The following is a 16,668-nucleotide window of genomic DNA, read 5'->3' as shown; positions in this document are numbered from 1 at the left end:
GGTAGCAATACTCCCAAAGGAGCTGCTGAAGACGGGTTCCCCTGGGTTACCATTAGCAACAACAGAACATTCAGACATGTTTCCAAGTGATTTTACCTCAGACAAGGACCAGTCCAGTTTCTTTGATTGTTAGGTTTTATTAGGGACTTGGATAGGAGAAGGGGTGAGTGGGATACTCCAACAGAACTAAGCTATGCACAATAAGCAGGGACAATCTGATAAATGCTGATTAACGCTGGCTGAATGCTGATTAACACTGGTTAAATGCTAATTAATGCTGTTTTAGCTAGTCACAGCTAGGCCACTTACTGTACTTTACCTTTGACTGTGAAATGGCACTCCATACCTTATGGAGAGTACCGGAGAGCTAGGCGCAACTGCACAGATTTGGAGAGTTTCCGCAAAGCAGCGGATGATTTGAGGACCAGACTCCTTGCTAGGGGATATACAAAATCAATTCTAAAAAAAGCTTACAAAAAAGCTATAACTAGTGACAGAAACAAATTATTATCCCCTAAAGAAAATAAACAGGATGACCCGATCCTTAGAATAATCACAACATATTCAGAGCAACATCCAATGCTTAGGAAGGTGGTAACCAAATACTGGCATATGCTTACAATGGACCCGGCCCTAAGTAGGCACGTCCCGGAGTACCCTCATTTTACCTATAAAAAGGTACCGGCGCTAAAGGACAAATTAGTCCAGAGCGAATTTAAAAGCCAACAGAGATCAGATCCATGCAAATACAGAGGCACTTTTATGTGCGGCAGCTGTAGATATTGTGGCTTCATGCTTACTTCTAAAAACCCAGTTTTGCCAAATGGTCAAATTTTTAGACCCAAACACTTTGCCAACTGCCGCACCCACGGAGTGGTTTATTTACTACTCTGTGGGTGCGGCTGTTTTTATGTTGGTAAAACTAAGTTAGAATTTTTCAAACGGGCCAACAGGCATATCAAAAGCATCAAGACCTGTGATCCGGACCTGCCCCTTGGACGGCATGCAGGACTTGTTCACCCAGGGAAATTTCCAAAGATCAAATTTTTAATTCTTGACAGGATCCACCCTAGCTCCAGAGGAGGAGACTGGAACAAGGTTCTCCTGCAAATGGAGCTACGGTGGATATATCTCCTCAGGGCTACTGAACCCCCAGGACTCAATGAGATGATATCCTTCAAACCCTTTTTGGAGGGCTTCACCTCAGGGGGCATGGAGAAATAACATCTTTTTCCTCTGGATTATTCCACCATACTTCATGGTGGATCCAAATAATCCTGCTGTAATACTTTCAACAGCAGGGAATAATCACAAGCAGATGTACAATTTCAAAAACAGGATCGCTACTATCAGGCAAATACGCATTACTTGGCTCCTAATCTCCCTATAAGTGCTCTCATGCTCGTCTGGGCCATACCGAGGCTGTATATCTATCATATATAGGTTTTTTATGTTGTATAAATCTCAGAGATTGAAGACATTAGAACTAATTTACGAGGGATTTCATTTATATAATTCTATTGTCTTCTTCATGTTATTTTATAAAATGTTATTTAAAGAAGGTGCAATACCAAGTTTATCCACTATTGTGCGCCCCACATAGATGATAGGTAAGTGGAGATATTGGCCTTCTATTGTCTACCAGGTAAAGCAACCCGGCACGGGAGGCGGCCGCCACCTAGTGGCGAGCCGCAATATGAGGGAAGCTGTCTGCAATAGTCTTGTTCCTATACAAGACGTGCGGACGCCAACTCACACAACGCCCCGCCTGCAATCCACGCTGACGGGGCGTGTGACGTGCCGGTGGAACGCAGGAGCCGACCGCACTTCCGCCCCGCCGGACTTCCGGACACACGGGGATGGGGGAACGCCCGGCCCCTCCGCACCAGGGACCCCACGAGGCGACCAGCTGAAACCGGAGCATAATCAGATAAGTGACCACAGCTGCAATATTAATTAATCTATCTATTTAAACCCTCGGATTCTTAGCGGTGAGCTACATTGCTCGCTCGCTGAGAACATTGAGGACTGCTTTGCAGTATCCAAGCCAATTGCCATCTGAACCAGGTAACTCCATATTCCTTTTTTCCCATTTCACTTATTGTATATCCTTTAGAGTTTATCTCTTCCCCAATGGCTACTATTATGAATAGGAGAAATAGAACATTGAATTGAAAGCATTGGTGGTTTCTACCACCAATGCTCTAAAATAAAGGGCCTTTTTCTTGTCCCTTGTTACAAAACAAAACTGAACCTGAGCTCAATATACTATTGCACAATATAACACTGGCAATCAACCCCTTTATTTGCCTTCTCCTCTCTCCTAATAGAGCCATCTTTAACTTACCTCCAATTAAAGGTTCCCATCTGATATTTTCATGTCTCTCCCCTCCAGCTGATCAGCCACATTTGGGATCCAGTTGTCTTTATCTGGTGCTCTCCAGGGGCCATCCACTACATACCATAATAATCCCTCTCTGATACAATTTATAACTGAGAGGCATCGCCACTCTAATTATATCTTCGATACAGCCAATGTTTGTACTCAGCTGAGCATGCAGACCACTTGATTTTAACACGATGTGCGCAAGTATATAATGCTTCTCATCACTGCATAGAATGTAAGTTACAACGTCGTTTTGTCTTTGTGAATCTGTTGTTCAGATTGATATGATGTAAAAATGATTGTGACACGCTCTTTGTTAACTGATGTATTTTTGATTAATTATCTACAGACCACCACACAGGGTTTCTTCTCTCCCCCTGAAGAAGGAGTATCTGTTTTAAACTCCGAAACTAGTCGGGATTTGAGTCTTCACCCTGAACTGGTGTGGTCATTCTTTATTGCACATGTGATGTATTCTATCCTACTTGCCTTTTATATTTTGTAATAATTTTCTTTAATAAAATTATAAATATTTTTACAATTTTTGTGTACACGTGAGTGCCTAAAAAGTCCCACCAATAGGGGAATTTCTTTTTCTAGATTCAAATTGGGATGTGGCACCATTATTAGTACCCAACACAGGCAACCTTCTTTGAATATTTATAGGTAGCAAATACCAATCCCCGCCTTCAGCCTGTGTTGCGTCCTATTTGTTTATCCACGGGAGTGATTAATTCCTCTCCCTCCTGTGGTCTAAACAGATTAATTTTTTTATATGTAATTTTTCATTATTTGATATACAAATCGCATTTATGATGTTTTGATGTTAATGGGAGATCTGTTTAGCCAGGTTTATGTTTTTGCATGCACTGAGACTTATCTGCAAGTCTGTAATTGACTCAAACCAATCCCCTAACCAACAGTTGAAATACAGACTCATCCTTATTCCCTGTACAATCTGACACACCATGGCGAATTACACAGGTGACGAATGGGAGGGACTTATGTCCCAATATCTCAAGGACTTTGGACAAAGAGAATATACAGATGCGGATTTATCCGCACTCTTTTTCCAGCTTTCCAAGGTCCTAGAGAAAAAATCAGCCACTTTCTGGCATATAAAATCGTTTCAGGACTATCTAAAAAATAAAACAAATCCAGTAGGCCTTAGAGTTCAACTTTTTCCACTCTTAGAGGATCTAAGCCTGGAATTCAAAACCAATTGGGAACAAGCCCTGAGTGACTGTTCAGCCACCCTTATGACACTCTTGATGGGAGAATACACCCGCCGTTCTGCAATACTAGATAAAGAAATTGGCACGTTATGCGACAAAATGCAAAAATATAAGACACATAGACTTTTTGACGAGAAAGAAAAACAATTGAAACTACATTTAGAAATCTTTAATCGCAATATTTTGATTAAAAAACAAAATAAATTTAATCGAGATAGTATTGCCTTTGAGCAAAAGAAGGCATATAAATGGAACACTAATAAATCACTATATAATGGGCCACCCAATGGACAACACCAGGCAAATACCTCTCACCTTTCCACTAAAAATACACCACGTATGCCACAAAATACAACCAAACAAAAAGCAAAGGAAAGAGTTAAACGAGCATATCAGGATGAAACCACAATTAGGCAATCAACTAAAAAACCTAATGTTCAACAAAAAACAACTTCCAATCTTTCATTATTTCAACCACAAACTCCCCAATTGGACAACACTATTCAGCCACCACTAGATGTCACCTCTTCCCTCACTAACACACTCACATCCAATTTATCTCAAACTCCCCTTTCAGTCATATCCACTACTGACATCCAAAACTCCACTTTTTTAGAATTACTTCACCAAAGAGCTCCAATTTACACACCAATCACCAACCAGACACAACCACAACCTTAGAACACCCTCTCACTAGTTCCATTACTGAATCTTTGGAAGCTGATCTATCAGTAATTAATCTTTCCGATTACAAATTATCTCAAGATGAAATTGAGGTCCTATCTAAAGGCCTTAGTTTTTGTCCGAGTACTTCTTTTAATAAATTTGATTTCATTAAAGATCTTAACCTTTTTGCCCGAAAGTTGAACTTTAAGGTCATCTTTGACAAAGAAACTGATTCTGAAACATCCAAAACCAAAAAAGATCCCATTCTAGACACCCTCATATCCTTATTAGAGGAAAACGACGACCTTATCGACAGGGTCGACCTGCCATCATTGTTGGCGGGAGTCGATTCAAAACAACTAAACTCCACCACTAAGGCAGAGTCCCTGAGGAAAAAATCAGATAAATTTCCCAATCCCATTAACACCAACATTTCCGCTTTTGTAAAGCTTGTGTCCAAAGAAGTCGAAAAAATAAACATTCGGCCATCTAAAACATCCAATATCACAGCGAATCAAAGGTTAGCTATTAAAAAATTATCACAAAACCATTCAATCACAATAAAACAGGCCGACAAGGGCGGAAATGTTGTTGTTATGAATAATTCACAATATACAGCTATGTGTTATAAAATTCTTAAAAACCAGTACTGGTATCGCAAAATCACAGCTGATATTGTTATAAAATACCAACAAGAATTTTACCAATTAATTGATTCAGCTTATCTGAACAATGTGATCCCCAAGCATACATGGGAATTCATCCGCACAACTTTCCCCATTACTCCAACTTTTTATTCGCTCCCTAAAATTCATAAAAACGCCACTGATCCACCAGGGCGGCCAATTATTTCAGGTCGAGGCTCCATCTCCGACAATGCCAGCAAGTTGGTTGACACCTTTCTCAAACCCCTTGTGACAACCTTACCGTCACATGTCCGTGATACTATACATTTTTTGCAACGCATTGAGAATCTGTATGTCTCACAAGACTGTCTATTAGTCACCATAGACGTCGAGGCTTTGTACAGCTCTATCCCTCATGACCGGGGGATAGCAGCCGTACAACATGCAATAACATCAAATCGCAGCCTCGACGCATATGGTGAATTCATCCTGTCTGTCCTACAATATATTTTATATCACAATGTGTTTACATTTAATGGCTCCCACTACCTCCAGATACAGGGCGTAGCGATGGGCACATGTTGCGCCCCATCCTACGCCAATCTGTATCTGGGGGAGTGGGAGGAATCTTTTCTTACCAAGGAGGCTACTTCTATGTATACGGACCACATTCTAATGTGGTTACGATACATAGATGATGTCTTCCTGATATGGCAGGGATCTTCTGAACTCCTAACCCATTGTATAGACAGGATGAATAGAAATACCTTCAACTTAACATTCACCATGAATTCAAGCAGGGACAAAATTACATTTCTGGATGTAGAGATATACAGAGGTGAGGATGGTGTTCTCCGCAGTGGTCTTTATCGCAAGCCCACTGCTGGAAACACCATCCTCCATGCGTCAAGCTTCCATCCGCAATCTCTTGTGCACTCCATACCTTATGGAGAGTACCGGCGAGCTAGGCGCAACTGCACAGATTTGGAGAGTTTCCGCAAAGCAGCGGATGATTTGAGGACCAGACTCCTTGCTAGGGGATATACAAAATCAATTCTAAAAAAAGCTTACAAAAAAGCTATAACTAGTGACAGAAACAAATTATTATCCCCTAAAGAAAATAAACAGGATGACCCGATCCTTAGAATAATCACAACATATTCAGAGCAACATCCAATGCTTAGGAAGGTGGTAACCAAATACTGGCATATGCTTACAATGGACCCGGCCCTAAGTAGGCACGTCCCGGAGTACCCTCATTTTACCTATAAAAAGGTACCGGCGCTAAAGGACAAATTAGTCCAGAGCGAATTTAAAAGCCAACAGAGATCAGATCCATGCAAATACAGAGGCACTTTTATGTGCGGCAGCTGTAGATATTGTGGCTTCATGCTTACTTCTAAAAACCCAGTTTTGCCAAATGGTCAAATTTTTAGACCCAAACACTTTGCCAACTGCCGCACCCACGGAGTGGTTTATTTACTACTCTGTGGGTGCGGCTGTTTTTATGTTGGTAAAACTAAGTTAGAATTTTTCAAACGGGCCAACAGGCATATCAAAAGCATCAAGACCTGTGATCCGGACCTGCCCCTTGGACGGCATGCAGGACTTGTTCACCCAGGGAAATTTCCAAAGATCAAATTTTTAATTCTTGACAGGATCCACCCTAGCTCCAGAGGAGGAGACTGGAACAAGGTTCTCCTGCAAATGGAGCTACGGTGGATATATCTCCTCAGGGCTACTGAACCCCCAGGACTCAATGAGATGATATCCTTCAAACCCTTTTTGGAGGGCTTCACCTCAGGGGGCATGGAGAAATAACATCTTTTTCCTCTGGATTATTCCACCATACTTCATGGTGGATCCAAATAATCCTGCTGTAATACTTTCAACAGCAGGGAATAATCACAAGCAGATGTACAATTTCAAAAACAGGATCGCTACTATCAGGCAAATACGCATTACTTGGCTCCTAATCTCCCTATAAGTGCTCTCATGCTCGTCTGGGCCATACCGAGGCTGTATATCTATCATATATAGGTTTTTTATGTTGTATAAATCTCAGAGATTGAAGACATTAGAACTAATTTACGAGGGATTTCATTTATATAATTCTATTGTCTTCTTCATGTTATTTTATAAAATGTTATTTAAAGAAGGTGCAATACCAAGTTTATCCACTATTGTGCGCCCCACATAGATGATAGGTAAGTGGAGATATTGGCCTTCTATTGTCTACCAGGTAAAGCAACCCGGCACGGGAGGCGGCCGCCACCTAGTGGCGAGCCGCAATATGAGGGAAGCTGTCTGCAATAGTCTTGTTCCTATACAAGACGTGCGGACGCCAACTCACACAACGCCCCGCCTGCAATCCACGCTGACGGGGCGTGTGACGTGCCGGTGGAACGCAGGAGCCGACCGCACTTCCGCCCCGCCGGACTTCCGGACACACGGGGATGGGGGAACGCCCGGCCCCTCCGCACCAGGGACCCCACGAGGCGACCAGCTGAAACCGGAGCATAATCAGATAAGTGACCACAGCTGCAATATTAATTAATCTATCTATTTAAACCCTCGGATTCTTAGCGGTGAGCTACATTGCTCGCTCGCTGAGAACATTGAGGACTGCTTTGCAGTATCCAAGCCAATTGCCATCTGAACCAGGTAACTCCATATTCCTTTTTTCCCATTTCACTTATTGTATATCCTTTAGAGTTTATCTCTTCCCCAATGGCTACTATTATGAATAGGAGAAATAGAACATTGAATTGAAAGCATTGGTGGTTTCTATCACCAATGCTCTAAAATAAAGGGCCTTTTTCTTGTCCCTTGTTACAAAACAAAACTGAACCTGAGCTCAATATACTATTGCACAATATAACACTGGCAATCAACCCCTTTATTTGCCTTCTCCTCTCTCCTAATAGAGCCATCTTTAACTTACCTCCAATTAAAGGTTCCCATCTGATATTTTCATGTCTCTCCCCTCCAGCTGATCAGCCACATTTGGGATCCAGTTGTCTTTATCTGGTGCTCTCCAGGGGCCATCCACTACATACCATAATAATCCCTCTCTGATACAATTTATAACTGAGAGGCATCGCCACTCTAATTATATCTTCGATACAGCCAATGTTTGTACTCAGCTGAGCATGCAGACCACTTGATTTTTACACGATGTGCGCAAGTATATAATGCTTCTCATCACTGCATAGAATGTAAGTTACAACGTCGTTTTGTCTTTGTGAATCTGTTGTTCAGATTGATATGATGTAAAAATGATTGTGACACGCTCTTTGTTAACTGATGTATTTTTGATTAATTATCTACAGACCACCACACAGGGTTTCTTCTCTCCCCCTGAAGAAGGAGTATCTGTTTTAAACTCCGAAACTAGTCGGGATTTGAGTCTTCACCCTGAACTGGTGTGGTCATTCTTTATTGCACATGTGATGTATTCTATCCTACTTGCCTTTTATATTTTGTAATAATTTTCTTTAATAAAATTATAAATATTTTTACAATTTTTGTGTACACGTGAGTGCCTAAAAAGTCCCACCAATAGGGGAATTTCTTTTTCTAGATTTGACTGTGAAAGAGTCCTAATAGCTTCCTAAGGTACTCCTTTCCTGAGGTAGCTGTCTTTAATAGCAGACTGCACTGCTGAGCAACTTCAGGGCCCTTCCTTGCGCCCCCTTTAACCCCTAATCTTCAGGGTTTCACAACTTGGCACCCCCTTTACTACAACACACTGGGTTAGCTGGCTCATTGATCCCCTGGACCTCTCTGGAGTAGTCCCCTCTTTTAGGCAGACCCCTGGGCAGGTGCTTAAGTACTTATGATACTGTTTTTCCAGAAGAATCCTGCCCCACAACTCCACTTGGTCAGTAGAGATGTATAGAACTGTTCGCCGGCGGACAGTTCCCGGCGAACTTAGCATGTTCGCGTTCCCCGCTGCGGGCGAACATATGCGATGTTCGGTCCGCCCCCCATAATACATCATTGAGGCAAACTTTGACCCTGAACTTTACAGTCAGCAGGCACATTTTCAGCCAATCAGCATACCTCCCTCCCACACCCTCCCACCTCCTATAAATAAGCAAGGGCAGCATCCATCTTAGATCATTCTGAAGCAGTGTGTGTAGTGAGAGTAGGGAGAGCTGCTGCTGCTGCTGCTGCTGCTGCTGTTAAGCTAGGGACAGTTAGTCAGTGTTCCTGGTCTTGCAGTGTTCTTGGTCCACTACTGCTGTAAGGACAGCACTAGTGTTGAGCGAACACGGACTGTATTATTCGTGTTCGTACCGAATAATTGGATTTTTTTTACACGGACACGGACACTTTACTGTATATTCAGGTAAAAATCCGTGTTCGGTCGTTTTATTTCCGGGTTTTGCATGCTTTGGCGCTCTTTTCATGGCGGGCTTTCAACAGCCAATCAACAAGCGTTTAACTGGTGTGCCTTAAGCCATCCCAGCCATGCCTGCAAATGTATCAGTAGCTGTGATTGGCCGTCTGAAGCATGTGACCAAGTCTTTATAAGTTCGAGGCAGCGCCGCAGCGTCGTCATTCTGCTGCTTAGATCAGGGACAGAGCACACATCAACGTGCTGGCTGCTGATTAGGGAAAGACAGGCAGGAAAAAACCATTTGTGTCCGGATAGAATTGAGGGACAGGTCGGAGTGTTTTAGGCAGGGCGAGTTGTAGGCATTTTAGGGATAGAGTCTGCTGAATTTTAGGGAAAGGTTTTTCTACAAACTACAATCGATATTGCTGTGTGGGGTCTGCACTTAGTCCTGATCTACGATCTCTTCTCAATCCTGTTAGGGATAGAGTCTGCAGAATTTTAGGGAAACTGTGTTCTACAAACTACAATCGATATTGCTGTGTGGTGTGTGATAGGAGAAAGGCAGGTGGCAGTGATCCACATCCATTTTTCTGTGTGTGGGCTGCAGTGAACACAATCTTTTTGGGGTGCAGTGAACACAATCTTTTTGGGGTGCAGTGAACACAATCTTTTTGGGGTGCAGTGAACGAAATCATTTTGGGGTGCAGTGAACACAATCTTTGTGTGGTGCAGTGAACACAATCTTTTTGGGGGGCAGTGAACAAAATCCTTTTGGGGTGCAGTGAACACAATCTTTTTGGGGTGCAGTGAACACAATCTTTTTGGGGTGCAGTGAACAAAATCCTTTTGGGGTGCAGTGAACACAATATTTTTGGGGTGCAGTCAACAAAATCCTTTTAGAGTGCAGTGAACACAATCTTTGTGGGGTACAGTGAACACAATCTTTGTGGGGTACAGTGAACACAATCTTTGTGGGGTGCAGTGAACGAAATCCTTTTGGGGTGCAGTGAACACAATCTTTGTGTGGTGCAGTGAACACAATCTTTTTGTGGTGCAGTGAACAAAATCCTTTTGGGGTGCAGTGAACACAATCTTTGTGGGGTACAGTGAACACAATCTTTGTGGGGTACAGTGAACACAATCTTTGTGGGGTGCAGTGAACGAAATCCTTTTGGGGTGCAGTGAACACAATCTTTGTGTGGTGCAGTGAACACAATCTTTTTGTGGTGCAGTGAACAAAATCCTTTTGGGGTGCAGTGAACACAATCTTTGTGGGGTACAGTGAACACAATCTTTGTGGGGTACAGTGAACACAATCTTTGTGGGGTGCAGTGAACGAAATCCTTTTGGGGTGCAGTGAACACAATCTTTGTGTGGTGCAGTGAACACAATCTTTTTGGGGTGCAGTGAACAAAATCCTTTTAGGGTGCAGTGAACACAATCTTTGTGGGGTGCAGTGAACACAATCTTTTTGGGGTGCAGTGAACAAAATCCTTTTGGGGTGCAGTGAACAGAATAAATGTGGGGTACAGTGAACACAATCTTTGTGGGGTACAGTGAACACAATCTTTGTGGGGTGCAGTGAACGAAATCCTTTTGGGGTGCAGTGAACACAATCTTTGTGTGGTGCAGTGAACACAATCTTTTTGGGGTGCAGTGAACAAAATCCTTTTAGGGTGCAGTGAACACAATCTTTGTGGGGTGCAGTGAACACAATCCTTTTGGGGTGCAGTGAACACAATCTTTTTGGGGTGCAGTGAACAAAATCCTTTTGGGGTGCAGTGAACACAATCTTTTTGGGGTGCAGTGAACACAATCTTTTTGGGGTGCAGTGAACAAAATCCTTTTAGGGTGCAGTGAACACAATCTTTGTGGGGTACAGTGAACACAATCTTTGTGGGGTGCAGTGAACGAAATCCTTTTGGGGTGCAGTGAACACAATCTTTGTGTGGTGCAGTGAACACAATCTTTGTGGGGTACAGTGAACACAATCTTTGTGGGGTGCAGTGAACGAAATCCTTTTGGGGTGCAGTGAACACAATCTTTGTGTGGTGCAGTGAACACAATCTTTGTGGGGTGCAGTGAACAAAATCCTTTTGGGGTGCAGTGAACACAATCTTTTTGGGGTGCAGTGAACAAATTCCTTTTGGGGTGCAGTGAACACAATCTTTGTGGGGTACAGTGAACACAATCTTTGTGGGGTGCAGTGAATAAAATCCTTTTGGGGTGCAGTGAACACAATCTTTGTGGGGTGCAGTGAACAATCTTTGTGGGGTACAGTAAACACAATCTTTGTGGGGTGCAGTGAACACAATCTTTGTGGGGTGCAGTGAACAAAATCCTTTTGGAGTGCAGTGAACACAATATTTGTGGGGTGCAGTGAACACAATCTTTTTGGGGTGCAGTGAACACAATCTTTGTGGGGTGCAGTGAACAAAATCCTTTTGGGGTGCAGTGAACACAATCTTTGTGGGGTGCAGTGAACACAATCTTTGTGGGGTGCAGTGAACGAAATCCTTTTGGGGTGCAGTGAACACAATCTTTTTGGGGTGCAGTGAACAAAATCCTTTTGGGGTGCAGTGAACACAATCTTTGTGGGGTACAGTGAACACAATCTTTGTGGGGTACAGTGAACAAAATCCTTTTGGGGTGCAGTGAACACAATCTTTGTGGGGTGCAGTGAACACAATCTTTGTGGGGTGCAGTGAACAAAATCCTTTTTGGGTGCAGTGAACACAATCTTTGTGGGGTGCAGTGAACAATCTTTGTGGGGTACAGTGAACACAATCTTTGTGGGGTACAGTGAACACAATCTTTGTGGGGTGCAGTGAACAAAATCCTTTTGGGGTGCAGTGAACACAATCTTTGTGGGGTGCAGTGAACACAATCTTTTTGGGGTGCAGTGAACACAATCTTTGTGGGGTGCAGTGAACAAAATCCTTTTGGGGTGCAGTGAACACAATCTTTGTGGGGTGCAGTGAACACAATCTTTTTGGGGTGCAGTGAACGAAATCCTTTTGGGGTGCAGTGAACACAATCTTTGTGGGGTACAGTGAACACAATCTTTGTGGGGTGCAGTGAACGAAATCCTTTTGGGGTGCAGTGAACACAATCTTTGTGTGGTGCAGTGAACACAATCTTTTTGGGGTGCAGTGAACAAAATCCTTTTAGGGTGCAGTGAACACAATCTTTGTGGGGTGCAGTGAACACAATCTTTTGGGGTGCAGTGAACAAAATCCTTTTGGGGTGCAGTGAACACAATCTTTTTGGGGTGCAGTGAACACAATCTTTTTGGGGTGCAGTGAACAAAATCCTCTTGGGGTGCAGTGAACACAATCTTTGTGGGGTACAGTGAACACAATCTTTGTGGGGTGCAGTGAACACAATCTTTGTGGGGTGCAGTAAACAAAATTCTTTTGGGGTGCAGTGAACACAATCTTTGTGGGGTGCAGTGAACAATCTTTGTGGGGTACAGTGAACACAATCTTTGTGGGGTGCAGTGAACACAATCTTTGTGGGGTGCAGTGAACAAAATCCTTTTGGGGTGCAGTGAACACAATCTTTGTGGGGTGCAGTGAACACAATCTTTTTGGGGTGCAGTGAACAAAATCCTTTTAGGGTGCAGTGAACACAATCTTTGTGGTATACAGTGAACACAATCTTTTTGGGGTGCAGTGAACAAAATCCTTTTGGGGTGCAGTGAACACAATCTTTGTGGGGTACAGTGAACACAATTTCATACTTCTGGACATTTGAGGGTGCTGCCTGTTCCATTCTCCTCCTACTCCTCATCCATCCTTTTAGGGGTAGAAACAATAGTAATTGGGGCCTTGTGTGGTGGTGTACGTGTGAGATACATACACTTTTTTTGATCATATTTCCTATTCCGCTATTCAATAAAACCCTTTGGGGATCAATTAAATTGCGGGATAGTCTGTGTCGGTACGTGTGAGATCCACCTTTCCAAGTTTCTGGGGTTCATCTCATGCTTCTGAAGATTTGAGGGTGCTGCCTGTTCCATACTCCTCCTACTCCTCATCCATCCTTTTAGGGGTACAAACAATAGTAATTGGGGCCTAGTGTGGTGGTGTACGTGTGAGATACATACACTTTTTTTGATCATATTTCCTATTCCGCTATTCAATAAAACCCTTTGGGGATCAATTAAATTGCGGGATAGTCTGTGTCGGTACGTGTGAGATCCACCTTTCCAAGTTTCTGGGGTTCATCTCATACTTCTGAAGATTTGAGGGTGCTGCCTGTTCCATACTCCTCCTACTCCTCATCCATCCTTTTAGGGGTACAAACAATAGTAATTGGGGCCTAGTGTGGTGGTGTACGTGTGAGATACATACACTTTTTTTGATCATATTTCCTATTCCGCTATTCAATAAAACCCATTGGGGATCAATTAAATTGCGGGATAGTCTGTGTCGGTACGTGTGAGATCCACCTTTCCAAGTTTCTGGGGTTCATCTCATACTTCTGAAGATTTGAGGGTGCTGCCTGTTCCATACTCCTCCTACTCCTCATCCATCCTTTTAGGGGTACAAACAATAGTAATTGGGGCTTAGTGTGGTGGTATACGTGTGAGATACATACACTTTTTTTGATCATATTTCCTATTCCGCTATTCAATAAAACCCTTTGGGGATCAATTAAATTGCGGGATAGTCTGTGTCGGTACGTGTGAGATACACCTTTCCAATTTTTGAGGCGCATCTCATACTGCCGATGTTTTGAGGGTGCTTCAGTCTGCCTTCTGCCTGCTCCTCCTACTCCTCTTCCTCATCCTGCCTTTAGGGTACAAAAAATTGTAATCGGCGGGGCCTAGTCTGTGTTTGTACGTGTGAGATACACCGTATTATAAAATTTTTCCTATTCCGCTATTCAATATACACCCTTTTGGAGTGTAAAAAATTAAATTACGGCATAGTCTGTATCGGTACGTGTGAGATACACCTTTTAAATTAGTTTGGCGCATCTCCTTCCCCTGCCAAGGATTGCAGGGCGCTTCAGTTTGCCTCCTGTTCCCAACTCCTCCTACTCCTCTTCCTCATCCTCCCTTTAGGGTAGAAAAAAATTTAATCGGGCCTAGTCTGTATTTGTACGTGTGAGATACACAGTTTTTTATCCTATTCCGCTATTCAATATACACCCTTTTGGTGTAAAAAACATTAAATTGCAGCATAGTTTACATATTTGACTGTGAGATACACCCGTGCGATACTGTTGTTGTTTTGTTCCGCTATTCAATAAACACCTTTCTAGGGCAAGATCTTAAATTACAGAAATGTGAGGAGACCGTCAAATAAGGGTCGTGGCCTGGGTCGTGGTGCTGCTGGTAGAGCTCCTGTTGCAAGGAGAGGACGTGGTCGATCTGTGCCAGCTACACGCACAAGTCAAACACCTTCCTCAAGTGTGAGTAGGCGACAGAACCTGCAGCAGTATTTGGTAGGGCATCATGCGCCTCTAGACGTGATGAGGCCTGAAGAAGTACAGGCGATAGTAGATTGGGTTGCTGACAGTGCCTCCGGTTCCTTCACATTGTCTCCCACCCAGTCTACTGCAGAAAGGTCAGAGTTGGCACCTGCAGCCAATGTCCAACCGTCTTTCACCACACCCCCTTGGAAATCAGGCAAGTAGTCTGAGCCCCAATCCATACAGCAGTCTCTTCTTCTTTTTGAGGACTCTGTCAGCAGGGTTTCCCAGGGCCATCCACCTAGCCCTGCCCCAGAAGATGAAGAGATTGAGTGAGTGCAGCGATGCCCAACCACTTATTTCTCAAGATGAGTACATGCAAGGACCATCGCAGCACGTCTCCGATGATGACGAAACGCAGGTGCCAACTGCTGCGGCGTTCAGCATTGTGGAGACCGACAAGGAGGGCAGGGGTGAAGACTGGGTGGAAGATGATGTGGAGGACGATGAGGTCCTCGACCCCACATGGAATGAACGTCATGCAGGTGACCTGAGTAGTTTGGAGGAAGAGGCGGTGGTCGCACAGAGCCACCAGCACAGCAGAAGAGGGAGCAGGGTGCAGAAGCGGAGCGGCCGTGCCCTAGACACTACGCCTGCGACTGCCCAACGCAGCAAGGGAACGAGCGCACCAAAGTCAGCTCAAAGGAGTTCTCTAGCGTGGAAGTTCTTTAGAAAATGTGCTGATGACAGGACACGAGTGGTTTGCACCCTGTGCAATCAGAGCCTGTAGCGAGGCATAAACCTTCTCAACCTGAGCACAACCTGCATGATCAGGCATCTAAGTGCAAAACAGGAGCTGCAGTGGAGTACACACCTTCAAAACCAAGAAACGTCTCTGGCTCATCCTGCTTCCTCTTCTGCTGCAGTCTCGGCCGCTCCAGCCACATCTGTAGTGATACCGGCACCTGCCACCCCGCAAACAGACGATCTGTCAGCAACACCACCACCTGGGTCACCAACAACCATCTCCACAATGTCCCGTGGAAGCGTTCAGCTTTCCATCTCCCAAACACTTGAGAGGAAGAGGAAGTACCCCCCTACACACCCGCGATCCCTGGCCCTGAATGCCAGCATTTCACAATTATTGGCCTTTGAAATGCTGTCATTCCGTCTGGTGGAGACGCACAGTTTTTAAAAGCTTATGTCGGTGGCTGTCCCACAGTACGTCGTGCCCAGCCGCCACTACTTTTCCAGGCAAGCCATCCCTTCCCTGCACAACTAAGTGGGGGAAAAAATCAGGTGTGCACTGCGCAACGCCATCTGTGCCAAGGTCCACCTAACTACCGATACGTGGACCAGTAAGCACGGTCAGGGGCGTTATATCTCCCTAACGGCACACTGGGTAAATGCAGTGGCGGATGGGCCTGAGGCGGATAGCAATTTGACGCACGTCCTTCCACCACCGAGGATTGCAGGGCGCTTCAGTTTGCCTCCTGTTCCTAACTCATCCTACTCCGCTACCTCATCCTCTACCGCCTCCTCATCCGGACAGCGTAACACCTTCACCACCAACTTCAGCACGGCCAGGGGTAAACGACAGCAGGCAGTTTTACAACTTGCCTGTTTGGGGGACAAACCACGCACCGCGCAGGAGTTGTGGAGGAGCATGGAACAGCAGACAAATGAGTGGTTGCTGCCAGCGAGCATCAAGCCCGGCCTGGTGGTGTGCGATAACGGGCGAAATCTCATAGCAGCTCTGGGCCTAGCTGGTTTGACGCGCATCCCTTGCCTGGCGCATGTGCTGAATTTGGTGGTGCAGAGGTTCCTTAAAAACTACCCCGATATGTACGAGCTGCTGCAGAAAGTGCGGGCCGTCTGTGACCACTTTTGGCGTTCTCACCCTGCTGCTGCTCGCCTGGCAGCGCTGCAGCGTAACTTCGGCCTTCCCGCTCACCGCCTCATATGTGACGTGCCCACAAGGTGGAACTC

Source organism: Pelophylax lessonae (genome assembly GCF_965119305.1).
Source record: "Pelophylax lessonae genome assembly, chromosome: 1".
NCBI classification, from domain to species: domain Eukaryota; kingdom Metazoa; phylum Chordata; class Amphibia; order Anura; family Ranidae; genus Pelophylax; species Pelophylax lessonae.
Note: the sequence above shows the minus strand (reverse complement) of the source record.